Consider the following 17,615-nt stretch of genomic DNA (forward strand, 5'->3'; position numbering starts at 1 on the left):
TAGTAAATCATTGCTGCTGCTGCTCCTTCTGCTGTTTCTTGCATTTCAGCTAACATAGCACTTTTTAAACCCAGTGCATCAGCGATTCCTTCTCCCTCTATAAGCCATCTGTGTAAATCATCCCTCTCCATAGTGAGAGCCTGTTTAGTGCTCGTTCATTACCACTATGTCCCGGCATAGCAATAAGGAGTAATGTGCTGTGATTGGCTAGGCAACTAAAGGAGAAAATGTGTCTGTACTACTGGTAGAAAAAAAAAAGCCCATCTCTGGCCCCACCCGTTAAAACAGGGATGGGGAACCTTCGGCCCTCCAGCTGTTGCAAAACTACAATACCCATCATGCCTGGGCAGCCGAAGCTAAAGCTTCGGCTGCCCAGGCATGATGGGAATTGTAGTTTTGCAACAGCTGGAGGGCCGAAGGTTCCCCATCCCTGCGTTAAAACAATAAGAAACGGCTGTACACCATAGAGGAAACTTTCAGATGCTAAAAAACAGAAGCATAAATCACATTGTCATCATTTTCAAGGGTTAATTAAAAAAATCCAGAAGGTTTTTGAAAACCTTTTGAAACTACGAGTACACTTTGTCACTCTGTTGCCGGTGCAGTCATTACCCCCAGCATTCCTATAGTCCCTACTGTGTTTGACACTGCGACCCAGGTGTTGGAGGATGGGTGAACATGCAGGATCAGGCCCGAGTGTCCCTTCCTAACTGGCTGCCCTCCTCCTTCCCTCCTTGCCTGCCTTCAAAGCCACAATGCAACGTACCAGGAGAAAAGCTGGATCCAGTCCTGGGAAACTGGGAAAAGTTTTGCAGGACTGGATCCAGCTTTTCCTAACACCAGGGGAGGAGCGGCAGCGAGTTAAAAGGCAGGCTGAGGAGCGGATTGCAGAGATATCAAAGCACTTTGCTTGCTCTCAATAACTTACCTTGTTGCTAGTAGTGCAAAGAGGCTGGAGCACTAGTACTAGTACTAATGCACAAGTACTATGGGCTCTTCAAAACAGGTGATCAGCAGGAGTGGCAGGAATCAGGCCTCTGCTGATCTAAAACTGTATGATCTAGGCCATTAATTTGCCTGGATAACAAAGCAAACACAGAAGTCCAAAACTGCGAAATATAAATAGACCTCTCTCTATGAGGTATGCCCCGCACGGCCAAATAACACCACCACCAAGAGTGCAACCAAACCACCAAAACCACCAAAACCACCATAGCAATCATGCCGAGACCCATATGTATGTGTGAATGTAGCTGTAACAAACCAGCATAGATCAGGTGAGATGGTTACCATTATTCTGCTGTCTCCTTTAATATCCATTTATCAAACCTCTTCAACTTCAACAAGTTGTTTACATAAATTTTTTCACAATTTTCTTATGAACATGAGGCAGTACAAGAGACATTTAATCTATTAAGAAAAGAGAGGCTGATAAATGAATTAAAGGAAGATTTAATCAACGCACATGCTATTGATCTTGGATCGGGGAACTGTAATTTATTTATTACCATTTTAAATCAATTATTTGCTCTCAAACAAAATTAGAAAATGATTAATTGAATGTTGTTTTAGCAAAATAATACTGTGAAATTACATGCAAATAAAGGGGCCGAATAACTACTTATCAAAATATCCAGTGACGGCATCCCACTGTCTAGTAGATGTTTACAGTAAATGGGAATAGCACAACATAAGCGATACTTGAAATTTAAAGCAGAAGTCTGGCAGAAATTTTTATTAAAGTATTGTATTGCCCCCCCAAAATTATACAAATCACCAATATACACTTGCAAATGCATATAAAGTGCTTTTTTTCCCTGCACTTACTACTGCATCAAGGATAAAATGGTGATGTCACGACCCGACTTCCAGAGCTGTGCGGGCTGTGGCTGCTGGAGAGGATGGAGAGGACTTTATGAAATTAGACTTTCCCCAGGATAGGATGGTTCCTAATTGAGAGTTAGCAGCTGCAGTTCTGCTTACAACTTAAAATCACAGACACAGACAGCTGATGTACGTATCAGTAACATAAGTTGGGGAAGTGCCCCCTCTATTAATTTATGTTAGCTTTTATAGACATGATAAGGGGCATTACTACTCATGTGCAGTGTATTAAAGTATTGCAAACTTAACATATGCGTCATAGTTCCTGGAAAATATCATTGTAAGCTAGAGTTCACATTCCTTTCTTTCTTCCAGACCAACTTTCTGTCACGCTCTGGTCACGTTCTAATCACCTTCTAATTCAGAAATATATATATATATAGGTGTAGTCCCATAGGTCACGGTGGCAGCACGTAAAATCACATCACCTAGCCTTATCACCTTATCACATCACCTAGCCTACATAGGGCACTGGAGGGACACTGAGCATCCCTCTGCCATCATCCTCTCCAAACCAACTACAACTACAACAAACGTTTGAAAGTTTGTGTTGTATCTAAGCGGGGACGGACAAACTTGTGTACTTCCTCCCCTTCCTTCAGGTAAATTCAGGTAAAGGAACCATTTACTTATTCTAATGTTTTTGCTTTTCTGAGGTACAGTAGATATAACAATATGTAAATTTTTCATGTCGCACTGTATTGCAATGTACTATTGTCTTCATAAACCTGAGAGATGGAAGTCAGTGCAATGGCGGGGGATTTATTAAGGTTGTGCTCCTTGTGTACGCCTGACATAGGGCTGGCTGGCTGTACTAAGAGGCGTGCACCACTTAGAAAAGCCTCCTAGGGAAAGGGGCAGGGCTTTATTTAACATTGGCGTATAATGTGGTATATATTGGAGCTGCTGTTGGCCTGAAGAGTAGTTAAAAAGTCTGAGGCCGGTTTCAATCGGTTGGACAACAGTCTGCTGTAAGCTGGTGCAAATTTAAACACTGAAAATCTTTGTAGACAGAAGGGTAAAAGAAGCTTCCCTGTTTGTAAGCATGATACACACCCAAAAGGAGCTAGAAACATAGAAGATTGTCAGCAGTAAATGACTTGCTCCACCTAGTTTGCTTTTTAAAGGGGTTCTCCAGCGACATTTTTTTTTTCTTTCAAATCAACTGGTTTCAAAAAGTTCTATAGATTTGTAAATCACTTCAATCTCAAGTCTTCCCATACTTATCAGCTGCTGTATGTCCTGTAGGAAATGTTGTTTTCTTTTTTAGTCTGACACTGCTCTCTGCTGACATTTCTGTCTGAGACAGGAACTGTCTAGAACAGTAGCAAATCCCCATAGAAAACCCTTTCCTGCTTTAGACAGTTCCTGTCTTGGACTGAGGTGGCAGCAGGGAGCACTGTGTCAGAAGAATACTCCACTTCCTGTAGAACATACAGCAGTTGATTCGTATGGAAAGACTTTAGATTTATAAATAGAATAAAATTACAAATCTAAATAACTGTCTGAAACCAGTTGATTTGACATCATTTTTTTTTTACTGGATAATCCCTTTAAGTATAAGTATAAGTATTATTATCTTAGGATAGATATATGTATATGCAGATATGTGGGGGATTTGACCACTGAAAAAAATAGGGGAAAATGGATCCTTTCCTTGCAGAGAAGTGATACACTTTGTTCCTCTCTATAGCCTTGCATCTATTGTATTGCCTATCTTTGGGTTACTTGTGCTACTGTGTTTACTTATAAAGAGTGTAGAAGTTTACGAAATCCAAAAGGTCTTTTCTCCTGTTATAGACTGATGTCTCTATACACATAATTCCGTTTTTTCTGTGTTAGGTAAGGGATTTGTACAGCCATAATTGCCAAAATAAACTACTTAATACGATGCATAAAACACTCCATGTATAAAGACTCTTCTCGAAGCACTGCACCTTACTAAAGATCCTTTAGCTAATTTACTCAATGTCTGTGAATAAATACATGCTCTTTTAAATGCCAATCAGTATAAAATCATATTAAATTATACTAAACAGACTATGCTGTAAGATGTGTTCACCATCTGGCCAATCAATGATTCTAATTTAAACTATTTATGATTGCCAACTTCTAATGAGAGGGACAAATATAATACAGTTAACATCTGTTTCTACATTAGCCAAGTGAGGGCGGCCTGTGCTCTTCTATCCAATGAACAGATTTGAATTCCACAGTTGTTGAGTAGAATTCATTTCAGACGACATCAAAAAGGGCAGCAGGGCCCTGGAACGGTTCAGATAAATTGAGTCCACCTGCACCAGGCAATCATCTAAATGATGGGATGACTGACTGAATGAATACAAAGAAACTAACTCTGAAAATCTGGAAACCAGGCTGTATGAAAATCATTTGTACAATTACAAAAAACTACAGAGACAGAGAAATACTGATAGCAATGCACTTGCAAATGTGTATACAACAGGCCCTTTCTTAAGATAAAGATTGACTGTAATTTAAGTTGAAAAGAGTTAATGATAAGTGACTAAAATAAGGATCCAGGCCTGGTTATAATATATTGTATAAAAGATACTACTCTCCATATTCAGATGCAAATGATTCAAGTCAATTGCCGAGATACAAAAGGAGGTAAAAAAACTAAATTGCAAATATACATTGTGCAACGTAAATATAACATCATGGCGGCGCAGTTGTTATGTTTTTTACATTATTTTTCTTCGTTCTATTTCTAACAAGGGACACGTCTATTTTTCACAAAAGCAATAGTGGACACTTTTTTTTTTTTACGCTTATTTTTTTAACTTGTATCTGAAAAATTGTTATAACAGTTATAACGTTACACAAAAGGTAACCTAGTTTATGTTTAAAGTTGCCAAGATTTAATAGAATTAGCCATTTGCCCATGTACACAACATTATAAGAGATTCGGTACGTGTGGAAATGTTCAGGCAAGACCTAAGGTCATTGAAGAATTGTGTGTTAAGAAGTGGCATGGGTATACTAAAATGGGCATTGGGGCTCTATTAAAAAATACAGAATATTAGTAAGTTAGAAAGATATTTTAAGGCCATGGAACAATGAATAATGAGAACGATTGGTTTATTTTAGATAATAAATATTGCTGAGAAAGTAAGAATAAGTAAGGAGATCATTAAGAAGAGAAGTCCGGCGAAAATGTTTATTAAAGTATTGTATTACCCCCAAAAAGTTATACGAATCACCAATATACATTGATTACAGGAAATGCTTATAAAGTTCTTTTTTCCCTGCACTTACTACTGCATCAAGGCTTCACTTCCTGGATAAGATGGTGATGTCACGACCTGACTCCCAGAGCTGTGTGGGCTGTGGTTGCTGGAGAGGATGATGGCAGAGGGAGGCTCAGTGTCCCTCCAGTGCCCAGTGTCCCTCAGTGTCCCCCTGCCATCATCCTCTCCAGCAGCCACAGCCTGCACAGCTCTGGGAGTCGGGTCGTGACATCACCATCTTATCCAGGAAGTGATATCACCATCTTATCCAGGAAGTGAAGCCTTGAGGCCGGTTTACTTTGGTCTTCTATTGTAATAAAGTGTTAATGAGGAGGTTCTGTATTTGTGCCTTACTCTGGCACACCCTACCACTGCTTCATCCTCCCTTTTCATCATGAATAATCTCTGCTGCTTGGCCTCCTGCTCTCTCATACTGTCAGCTTGTGTCTCTAACTGCAGATCAGTTCTCTTTAGGCAGTTTATGTCTAAAAGAAACACTTAGGTATAGTATATCTCCAAGCCTAAATGTGTTGTGGTGGCGGTACCAAGGAGTAAATTGTGTAGAGACCAACAACATTTCCCCTCCCCCCTTGGTTCATTTCCTCTCATGGAAATTAAATATCATTATATATTTTTTTCTTTTTCTTAGTACTGTATCATTTTTAAAAAGTGTAAAGAATTCCCAGTCCAGTCCAAATAAGTTTTTAAAATTCTGTTTTTTATACCATAATCCATCAAGGGAATCGAACCAAGGAAAGAGACTGTTGCTGGACTCTACACAAGTTATTTACCCCTAGACCACAGCTCCAACACATTTGGGATGGAGATTCAACTATATCTAACTGTCTTTTTCACTCATAAACTGCACTACACTTCATTTTAAGTAATTATCATGGCTATGTATGACAATCTCTAAGCACTGTATTACTTAACCTCTTAGGGGTATGGATATTAGATGGACACTCTAAAGTGGTGGCATCACCAATATAGTCCTGGTCAATGTGAAAACCATATTTATTCCAGATCCACATGGTATTTATGAAATGAATTATCACAATAAGCTTTCTTTCTTATTTTGCAAGCAGAAATTCTTAGTGTATATTAAAAAAAGAGCTTCAGCTTATTTTGCTACTATGAACATGTTTAAGCATTCACATGGGAGATTTCTAATACTGTGAATATGCTTTCAACGTCATAATATTAAAAAAAAAACAGCATCATATATTCCAGGTTTATCTTGAGCCATTCAATTAAGCATGTCTGTAATTTGATGTACTGTAAGAAAGGATTGAAAAATTGCATCTTTTCTCTACGATATTATAGGAGTTGAAGCCAAACATTAAAAATCCAAGCGAGACCCCAAGTAAATTTAGAACATAACAGCGTGTCTTCTGTCAAAAAATGAAATCTTAGGTTTTTCTTTCATTTCTAAACGTCTTACAGCTGGTGAAATCTAAGCCGCGTTTCATGAAAAGCTTTATCTTGAGAATCACTGCTATGCCATGGCTACAAGAGAAAGATGTATGGCACACTCCAGGGGCTGGGAATAAAAACATCCCCCCCCCCCCCTCAACCTAAAAGAGTTCTTCTGTTTGAATTCATTCACATGACCTTATGTACCTGAGTATGTTTTCATCTGCATCATTTAATATAAATCACGAAGGCGACTAACAGAGGTCTGGCTTACACGCAGTGCCCTATGTCGGTCTAACCCTTTGTGACATGTTACTGTGGTGAGCTGAAACCGGCTTTTTTTTGTATTTAGTCTTTGAGAAGATTCTTAAATGACGGGAGTCTTTCATTTAGTACCTTAAACTGAACAATAGCAGTCAATATGAGGAATGAATAGTGACGCACAACTGGTGGTTGGAACAACCATGTAAGGGTCCCTTCAGGCTTCTAACATAAAAAAGTCTCTTTTTTTTTTTTTACTTTTTATTTTCTTATTTGAAGAGGCTATAACAATCTCGGGAAAACTATTGTATTTGTCTATATTGAAACCGGTAAGAATTTTATATGGGAAATATTATCCAGAATTATAGCTCAGTTTAATGGTAGGCAATATGGAATTAGAAGAGGCGAGTCTTAAAGTAGGTTAATTAAGTTTCTTAATAATGCCGCTGATGAGGTATCCGTGTTTTTTTATGTCGCTAGTTTATTACAGCACATAACCATTATGTGGGCAACAAATGCAGGACTGGTCGCCCACAAAACTCTGATGAGTTGTAATAATCCCCTTAACAGACGTTCATGGGGGAACACTTAAGGTAAATAGAGAGAGGATGTTACTTTGTTATAACTATGTTCCACTGTGACAGGTCGCTTTTAGTTGTTGACAATAAATGTAGGACCGTGTTAGAATTACTCTGCAGTTGATTCTAGAGAATATGGTAGGTTGCACAAAATTAATTAAGTATTTAAAGGGGTACTCCGGCGAAAATATTTTTCTTTAAAATCAACTGGTTTTAGAAAGTTTATAGATTTGTTACTTCAATTTAAAAATCTCCAGTCTTGAAGTACTTATCAGCTGATGTATGTTCTGCATAAAGTGGTCTTTGCTTTTTAGTCTGACACAGTACTTTCTGCTGCCACCCCTGTATAAGATAGGAGAAGTTTTTTGTTTTTTTTTTAATGGGGATTTGTTACTGCTCTGGACAGTTCCTGACATGAGCATAGGTAACAGCAGACAGCACTGTGTCAGATTGCAAAGAAAACTCCACTACCTGCAGAACATACAGCAGCTGATAAGTATGGGAAGAATTAATATTTTTTAAATAGAAGTAAATTACAAATTTATATTACTTTCTGAAACCAGTTGAGTTGAAAGAAAAAGATTTTTACCGGAGTACCCCTTTAATAGCCTTCTGTAGATATAATGTACCATGCACAAAGCTTGAAATCTTATACAAAACTGTAGTATGTTTACAATACTTAATTTATTTAAAGCGACTCTGTACCCACAATCTGCCCCCTCCTAACTGCTTGTATCTTCTTATAGCTGCTTTTAAACCAAGATCTGTACTGGGGTCCGTTCGGCAGTTATTGTCCGAAAAAACAACCTTTAAACTTGCAGCCCTGTGTCAAATTGGCGTGGCCTAGAGTATCTGTGCCCTAGGCTTGCACCACCTCTCCATACCTCCTTCCGCCCTCTTCACCATTAGGAATGCCCCTGGGCAGGTTTTTTTCTATTTCTCACCGGTCTAAACACTGCACAGGGGCCTTAACGATCCAACACATGTTCAGTGTTCACACAGGTGATGAATAGGAAAAATCTTGTCTGGGACATTCCTAATGTGGAAGAGGGTGGGGAGAAGGGACAGGGGTGTGTGTGCAAGTCTAATCCACAGACACTGTAGGCCATGCCAATTTGACAGAGGGCTGCAAGTTTAAAAGTTGTTTTTTAGAACAATACCCGAATCACCTGCCAAACGGACCCCAGGACAGATGTTGGATTAAAAGCTATCGAAAGGTATAAGCGGTTTGTGGGGGCAAACTGTGGGTACAGAGTCGCTTTAAACATAAATGGAAGACCATTGGTTGTATTTTACATTTCCATATCTCCCATAGTCTTTGTTGAGAATGTCTTCACATTTGCATTCTTTTCTCCAGAAGGAATTTTCATTAGAATGTTTAAGAGACCCTGGGTCCTGATGGAAGACAGGTGTGAAGACAGTAGTGTGAACCCTGTCTCTGCCTACTTGCTGGTCGTGAGTTAGGCCGCATATGACAACTGGGCGACGGTCCCTACGGTGGGTAGGTTTACACAGAACAAGACAAGAAAAAAAAAAACTATAAATAATGGTGAAACAAGTAGAGGTCAAACCGGAAATATCAGGTCAGTACAAAAACAGCAGGCAAATACAGAGGTCTGAAGGACAGGAAAAGAGGTTAAAATTCCAAATAATCCAATCCAATATAAACACCAGCTCCCAGAACACAGGTGAATTTCTCATGAGATGTCAGAGTCCCTGTCCAGGGTGTGATTAGACCAGCCCTCTGACATCCAGACCACATAGAACACACACTTTATTATTATAAGTCTAAACTATCTGCAGCCCAGCACTAGCCTAGCAGAAACCAGAGAGGTGTGTGAGAACCTGTCAATCACCACACAGCAAGCACAAGGAAACATACACACTGAATCATGGCCAAACGTGCAGTCTTGGTCGTACTAGGTCTGAACAGTATATTACAATAATTGGAATTGGAATTGTTAGGCGTAGTGATTCCTGACAGCCAGTCACCAATGCAACCAGGCAGTGGGGAAAGCAAATTGTATGCTGGGCTGTATATATATATATATATATATATATATATATATATATATATATATATATATAATGGTATGCTGGGCTGTAGATATAATGGTTTGCTGGTCTGTATAGCTAGAGGTATAACCAGTAGGAAAAAGGAGATTGTGATCCCACTGTATAAAGCTCTGGTGAGACCACATCTGTATACTGTGTCCGGTTCTGGAGACCTCACCTACAAAAGGATATAGATCAAATAAAACGGGTCCAAAGACGGCTACAAAAATGGTGGAGGGTGTGAGGCATATCAGGAAAGACTTAAGGATGTGAATCTGTATAGTCTGGAGGAAAGAAGGGAAAGGGGGGACATGATAGAAACCTTTAAAGCGTAACTGTCATTTCAGGGTCATTTTTCTGAAAACATTAATATCAATAGTACAAGCGATTTTAAGAAACTCTGTAATAGGTTTTATGTACTAAAAGAGTTTCCTTCTGGACTGAAAAAGCAATCTCCCAGCCTCCCCCCTCACATCAAATGAAGCAGGATTTCTCTCTCCATTATGTGGCTATGGAGAGGGGAGGGGCTTTTAGGAGTGACTGAGCACGGAGCAGTCCTGGAAAGCACAACACCCTGCAATCTTCTCTCAGTAAGTTCATAGATAAGCACTGACCTTTCTGACACTTGAATTTAGCGTTTTAGGTGCCCAGAGAGTCTACAAACAGCTGACCTTCATGTCACCTCTTCTTGCTCCCTCATCTCCTCCAGCCCCTCCCCCCTTCATAGGCTTACAATGGAGAGAGCAGAGCCCGTCTTCACTGGCTTCTCTGTAATGAAGACGTGTTTGCCTGATAATGCACAGATAAGAAGTCGGGGGGGGAGGCTGGGAGATTGCTTCTTGAATATAGAAGGAGGCTTTTTTGGCTGATGAAACCTATTACAGAGTTTCTTAAAATCGCTAATACTACTGATTTCTGCAATAAAAAAAAACATGACAGTTACGCTTTAAGTATGTTAAAGGACTAAATAAGGTTCAGGAGGGAAGTGTTTTTGGGAAAAAATACTGAACTCAAGAACAAGAGGACACAGTGAAAGGTTAGTTGGGGGAAAGATCACTTTATTGAAAAAGTAGTTGATGCTTGGAACCAACTTCCAGCATATGTGGTTGGTAAAACTACAATAACAGAATGTAAACCTGCCTAGGATAAACATCTATCTATCCTAAGTGAAATACTAAAAAGGCAGACTAGATAGACCCGGTGGTCTTTTTCTAACGACAATCCTCTAGGTTTCTATCTATGTTTCTATGTATCATTAATTTTAAAAAATAGAATGCCTCAAATAAGTGATATAATAACTGTAAAAGTAGTAGTAAAAAATTTGTATTCCCCAGAAACATAGCACGAGCTAATGTCAAACATTGAACTAGGCTTCTATGAATTAAATGCATACTGTACATCTTTTAGGCATTATGTTTGCTGTAATTTGAGAAAGCTGAGGACTTACTCATTTGCATGAATTACTCTTCAATTGCAGTCACAAGAGGCTCAGTAAGCTCGTGCTGGAAACTTAGTAAGTATAATTTGAAGAACATTTGAGCAACTCCAGTGCTCATTCTGCTCCGGTTAAGTGGGATGCTTGAGTCAATTTATACACATCAGTCGTTGTCAATTTACAGGAAAATCAAAGACTTCCATTGTGTAACCCTTTCTCATATTTAATTTCCAGGTTTAATTTTCTAATTGACAGTGCCCTTGGTTCCTGTCCTTCTATTAAGTGAAATCCTGCCCTTCTTATTTGTAGGAAAATGGTAAGTAAATGTTTAATACCGCTGTCATTAAACATTGGCGGGGTTCCAAGTGGAGGATTTTTGTGATGGTCCATGTTTTCATTAGTACTTTTGTGTTATTGATATTTCTATGGGAACCAAGGTCAAATACACAATGAGAAAGAATCATGAGAAATAAGTTATAGTACTCCGTCATGGAAAACCATTCAAGATCTACTCATTTAACATATACAGTAGAGTTAAAAAAAACAGCAGTCCAACATCATTAGCCTGATAAATCAATGTTCTTAGTAGAAGTGATATTTATGCAATAATTTACTTGTAACTGTAGTAGAAGAAAAAGTGAGCCAACAATTAGGAGATGCATGCCGTTTATTCTGAGTAGTTGAATCATTAGTTGATAGGGGTTTGTTCCAAATAATAGCAGTGTGGAGGTCATTGATGAAGTTATTCATTCCGTGGAATAACAGGGTCCAATTTTGGCCCTTCCTTAAAGCGAATAAACCATCTGTATATTTGCTTTAAGTTTTGCATATGGATAGAATGGCGCCAGACTGGCTAGGGGTGAAGCACTGGAGCAAGCCTGCCCCCAGTATGAGGAAACCCTATACCCTCTGTGACCCGGCTCCATTGATTCTAATGGAGCCATGCCATAGAGGGGTGGGGGGTTCCTCCCACTGAGGGCGGGGCGGCCCACCAACAGTGTTTCAGCCTAGGCCGGTGCTGAGTAAAATCCAAGTTGTCCTGTGTCACCTAAAACACATTGAGGCAAGTAGGCATGGACAGTGGGCATAGGACAGCGTCAGTCTCTGCATCACCTGTGTGTTTCCTGACCTATCCTGACAGTAGTCCAATCTTCCTAATCTGGAATACTTGTTCTGAGGTGCCAACACAGATTTCTAGCAGTTCTCAGAAACAATGGTAATGCTACTAATTATTAGCTCAGCAATTCAAAGTAAAGTGAAACCTGATACTTTTTTCACAGCCTAATGGTTCTTTTTCTTTTCATTCTATAAAATATTAACACAAACTGGATACATTCTGTTTGGTATTAGATTAAATGTTTCGAATTTGAGTTAAACATGTAGTCCATTGGTACTCCGGTATTTGGATGCTTCCGGGTTCGAACTATTCCGTATTACAAGGAATATTTATCCATTCGGAACTATACTATTCATATACGTTCGGAACTATTACAGGAAGTAACTTTACTCGCTATCCAAAGTTTTTTGCAAGAGTGGAATGTGAGTGGTACTTGGTGAGTTTAGCACTGGTGAGGCTTCACATACAGTACAGTACTGTTTAAGATTGCTGGAGTGCATATACAGTACATTAGTAGTACAGTCAGTGCACCATCTCCCATCCTGTACTGTATAAGACTGCTGGAGTGCATATACAGTACAGTAGTAGTACAGTCAGTGCACCACCATCTCCCATCCTGTACTGTATAAGACTGCTGGAGTGCATACACAGTACAGTAGTAGTACAGTCAGTGCACCACCATCTCCCATCCTGTACTGTATAAGACTGCTGGAGTGTATATACAGTACAGTAGTAGTACAGTCAGTGCACCACCATCTCCCATCCTGTACTGTATAAGACTGCTGGAGTGCATATACAGTACAGTAGTAGTACAGCCAGTGCACCACCATCTCCCATTCTGTACAATACTGTATAAGACTGCTGGAGTGTATATACAGTACAGTAGTAGAACACTCAGTGCACCACCATCTCCCATCCTGTAATGTATAAGATTGCTTGAGTGCGTATACAGTACAGTAGTAGTACAGTCAGTGCACCACCATCTCCCATCCTGTACTGTATAAGACTGCTGGAGTGTATATACAGTACAGTAGTAGTACAGTCAGTGCACCACCATCTCCCATCCTGTACTGTATAAGACTGCTGGAGTGCATATACAGTAGCAGTACAGTCAGTGCACCACCATCTCCTATGTCCCATCCTGTACTGTATAAGACTGCTGGAGTGCATATACAGTACAGTAGTAGTACAGTCAGTACACCACCATCTCCCATCCTGTACTGTATAAGATTGCTGGAGTGCATATACAGTACAGTAGTAGTACAGTCAGTGCATCACCATCTCCCATCCTGTACAGTATAAGACTGCTGGACTGCATACACAGTACAGTAGTAGTACAGTCAGTGCACCACCATCTCCCATCCTGTACTGTATAAGATTGCTGGAGTGCATATACAGTACAGTAGTAGTAAAGTCTGTGCACCACCATCTCCCATCCTGTACTGTATAAGACTGCTGGAGTGCATATACAGCACAGTAGTAGTACAGTCAGTGCACCACCATCTCCCATCCTGTACTGTATAAGACTGCTGGAGTGTATATACAGTACAGTAGTAGTACAGTCAGTGCACCACCATCTCCCATTCTTTACAGTGCTAAGGTAGGGGTGCACTACTGTACTATAATTGCTGGTTTAGTTGAACATTTCTTGTCTACAATTTCCTATACAGTAAATAGTGCAGTTCTGTACTGCAGTGCTTAAACTGGACATTTTTCAATGTAATAAATGATACTGTAGGTAATTATTGGTGGGTGCTGGAACCAATTAAGCACATTTACATTATTTCCTATAGAAAAATACTGCTCGGTTCTCAAAACATGGTTCTCGGTTCGAAAACATGATCACTATTTGTAGCCGTCTATATTACGAGACAGCCGGCTTCCCCTGCTATGTTCTCGAAGTGGAAACATAGCCATTTAATGTGCTTAATTTGCTTCTTCAGGCTCGATTCACACGTTGTAAGAGTGCGGCTGTATTTGCGGCTGTAATTGTGCGGCGGTATTTTTGGTGGTTCGTGTGTATGCTTGGAAGTATAGGATATGCGGCTGCACAGTGCACACTATGTATGAATCTACGGCCCTATCGTAAACGGACCCGTAAAAAATGAACAAGACCATTGTTTGCGGCTGAATATGCGGCCGTGGATTGACAGGCGGTCCGTACGGAGTACTTCAAAAATAGCCGGCAATGATGCCGAATGCCGATGCCTCTAATAGTTAATATATTAAATTAATCAAACACATTTTCTTTGTAATCAAGACACTTTCGTTGATCAATAATTTATTTCTAACAAATCCATCATTTTGCAATTAAATATACTGTTAAAAAAAATAGATATATAAATAAATGTATATTTATCTATATATTTATTTTTTGACAGTATATTGAATTGCACAATGATGGATTCGTTAGAAATAAATTATTGACCAACGAAACTGTATTTATTTCAACGAAAATGTGTTTTATTCATTAAATATTAATTAGTACAGGAAGCTCTATAAGCCGGTAATTCATATGCCGGCAATAGAGCATTCTGTACTAATCATCACTTTACTTTAATGAAAACATCAAATGTTTCTTCTAATTATGTTATGACAATAGCATTATTAGAAGAAACATTTAGAATTATATGTGCGCTCAGCTGATTGGCTGTTCGGCTGAGCGCACATATAATGAGCCGGTCCGCAGTACAGTGACTTCATTGTGCTGCGGACCAGCGAAGAGACAACATCGGGGTGAGTATAAAGCTCTCCCCACCCCTTCCCCAGCACTGCACCCCTCCCAGCAAGGAAGGGGGGTCACTTAACCCCTTCCTTGCTGGGATGGGTGCAGTCTGACATCAGTCTGGCCCCCCGGGGGTTAAGGGGGATGCAATACATCCTCCCTTAACCCCTTGGGGGTCAGACTGTAAGCAGCGATCTGTAAAGATGCTGCATACTGTAAGGTGCACAACACCGCTCACAATGATGGGTGTTGTGCTCCTGTTTGTGTGTTTTTGTGTGTTTCTCCCTTTTTGTTTTTCAGATATCGGTATCCTGGGGATTACGTCGGATTCCATGGACTACGTCGATGACCAGCGTTTTTTTAATGTTTTTTTTAATAAAATGGTCAATGAGGGGTGTGGGGGTGTTTTTATTTGAATAAAAAAATTTGTAAACTTGTGTCTTGTCTTTATTTCTTTACTTTATAGACTTAGTAGTGGAAGCCGTCTAATAGACGGAATCCATTACTAAGTCGGGGCCTAGTGTTAGCCGGTATAAAATGGCTAACACTAACCCCCTATTATTACCCCAGTACCCAATGCCACCAGGGGTACTGGGAAGAGCCGGGTGCCAGTGGTCCTGGAGCGTCAAAATTGGCGCTCCTGGACCGGGCGGCAGCAGGCTGGTAAGATTTAGGCTGGGGAGGGCCTAAACCAATGGCTCTTCCCACCCTGGTGTTACCAGGCTGCTGTCGTTTGGTTTTTAACCCGGCTGGTTATAAAAATAGGGGGGACCCTATGCGTTTTTTTTTAATTATTTATTTATTTAAAAAAAAAAACGCATAGGGTCCCCCCTATTTTTATAACCAGCCGGGTTAAAAACCAAACGACAGCAGCCTGGTAACACCAGGGTGGGAAGAGCCATTGGTTTAGGCCCTCCCCAGCCTAAATCTTACCAGCCTGCTGCCGCCCGGTCCAGGAGCGCCAATTTTGACGCTCCAGGACCACTGGCACCCGGCTCTTCCCAGTACCCCTGGTGGCATTGGGTACTGGGGTAATAATAGGGGGTTAGTGTTAGCCATTTTATACCGGCTAACACTAGGCCCCGACTTAGTAATGGATTCCGTCTATTAGACGGCTTCCACTACTAAGTCTATAAAGTAAAGAAATAAAGACAAGACACAAGTTTACAAATTTTTTTATTCAAATAAAAACACCCCCACACCCCTCATTGACCATTTTATTAAAAAAAACATTAAAAAAACGCTGGTCATCGACGTAGTCCATGGAATCCGACGTAATCCCCAGGATACCGATATCTGAAAAACAAAAAGGGAGAAACACACAAAAACACACAAACAGGAGCACAACACCCATCATTGTGAGCGGTGTTGTGCACCTTACAGTATGCAGCATCTTTACAGATCGCTGCTTACAGTCTGACCCCCTAGGGGTTAAGGGAGGATGTATTGCATCCCCCTTAACCCCTTGGGGGCCAGACTGATGTCAGACTGCACCCATCCCAGCAAGGAAGGGGTTAAGTGACCCCCCTTCCTTGTTGGGAGGGGTGCAGTGCTGGGGAGGGGGTGGGGAGAGCTCTATACTCACCCCGATGCGTCCTCTTCGCTGGTCCGCAGCACAATGAAGTCACTGTGCTGCGGACCGGCTCATTATATGTGCGCTGAGCCGATCAGCCAATCAGCTGAGCGCACATATAATTCTAAATGTTTCTTCTAATAATGCTATTGTCATAACATAATTAGAAGAAACATTTGATGTTTTCATTAAAGTTAAGTGATGATTAGTACAGAATGCTCTATTGCCGGCATATGAATTACCGGCTTATGGAGTTTCCTGTACTAATTAATATTTAATTAAGAAAACACATTTTCGTTTAAATAAATTCAGTTTCGTTGTTCAATAATTTAATTCTAACGAATCCATCATTGTGCAATTAAATATACTGTCAAAAAATAAATATATATATAAATATACATTTATTTATATATATATTTATTTTAACAGTATATTTAATTGCAAAATGATGGAATCGTTTACATTTAATTATTGAACAATAAAAGGGACTTTATTAGACAGAAAATGTGTTTTATTAATTCAATATATTAACCATGAGAGACATCGGCTATAGTGCAGAGGATCGCAAACCCCGGTAATAGCGATTCATGTAAACTGTTTCCCTGCTTTCCCAGATGCATCCAGAGGTGTTTCCATCACTTTCTTAACATTTTATTTGATATTTTTAGTTGAACCAGATTTCCAAGTAAATGACCGTATGTTTTGAGCCGCATGTCTATTTTTTCCCACGGCCGGAGTTTCACCCGCACATTTACAGCCGCATAAAAAATACAGCCGCACAGTTACAGCGTGTGAATCCAGCCTCAAACTCATTGCTATTTTTGTAGCACTACTGTATGTAGTTACAGTGTGTTGCAGTATACTCCACACATGCTCCTTTACGCCTATGTAGTTTCATACATCTGGACTGACTTTTAATGTAAAACTGGATAGTTCTTAACATTTAAAAAAAAAAAACATTTGTACTAAAAAGTTTATCAGGCAGATTTCCGTAAAGGTGACATATAACTGGTAAATATATGGGAAACAGACGCTTTATGGCATAAATTTAGCTAATCGGCTGTTGACAGCTCTGCATTAGTGGCTCCAGGGCCATTATAACATTACTAGAACCTGGTACTATTGTCAAGCTGGATCAGTATCAGTTAACGCTAGGTTAAAAATCATAATAGTGTGGCTTAAAACTGTCATATATGAAAGTGACCTTTGACTTAAAAAAAAAGTTTGGGAAACCTAATCCAAGGGCATGTAAGGATATATCTTGAGTCTTACTTTATTAAAAAGAAAATCAGGTTATATATGTGATGTACATTCAATTATGTATTC

At 39.8% G+C, this 17,615-nt stretch overlaps 1 protein-coding gene across 4 annotated transcripts in view; it reads right to left on the reverse strand.

Moving 5' to 3' along the window:
* STPG2 (sperm tail PG-rich repeat containing 2) overlaps positions 1-17,615 on the reverse strand; it is a 419,428-nt gene that overhangs the window by 26,242 nt on the left and 375,571 nt on the right. The gene's annotated exons all lie outside the window — the stretch shown is intronic.

This window comes from Dendropsophus ebraccatus, chromosome 7 (genome assembly GCF_027789765.1).
Source record: "Dendropsophus ebraccatus isolate aDenEbr1 chromosome 7, aDenEbr1.pat, whole genome shotgun sequence".
NCBI lineage: Eukaryota > Metazoa > Chordata > Amphibia > Anura > Hylidae > Dendropsophus > Dendropsophus ebraccatus.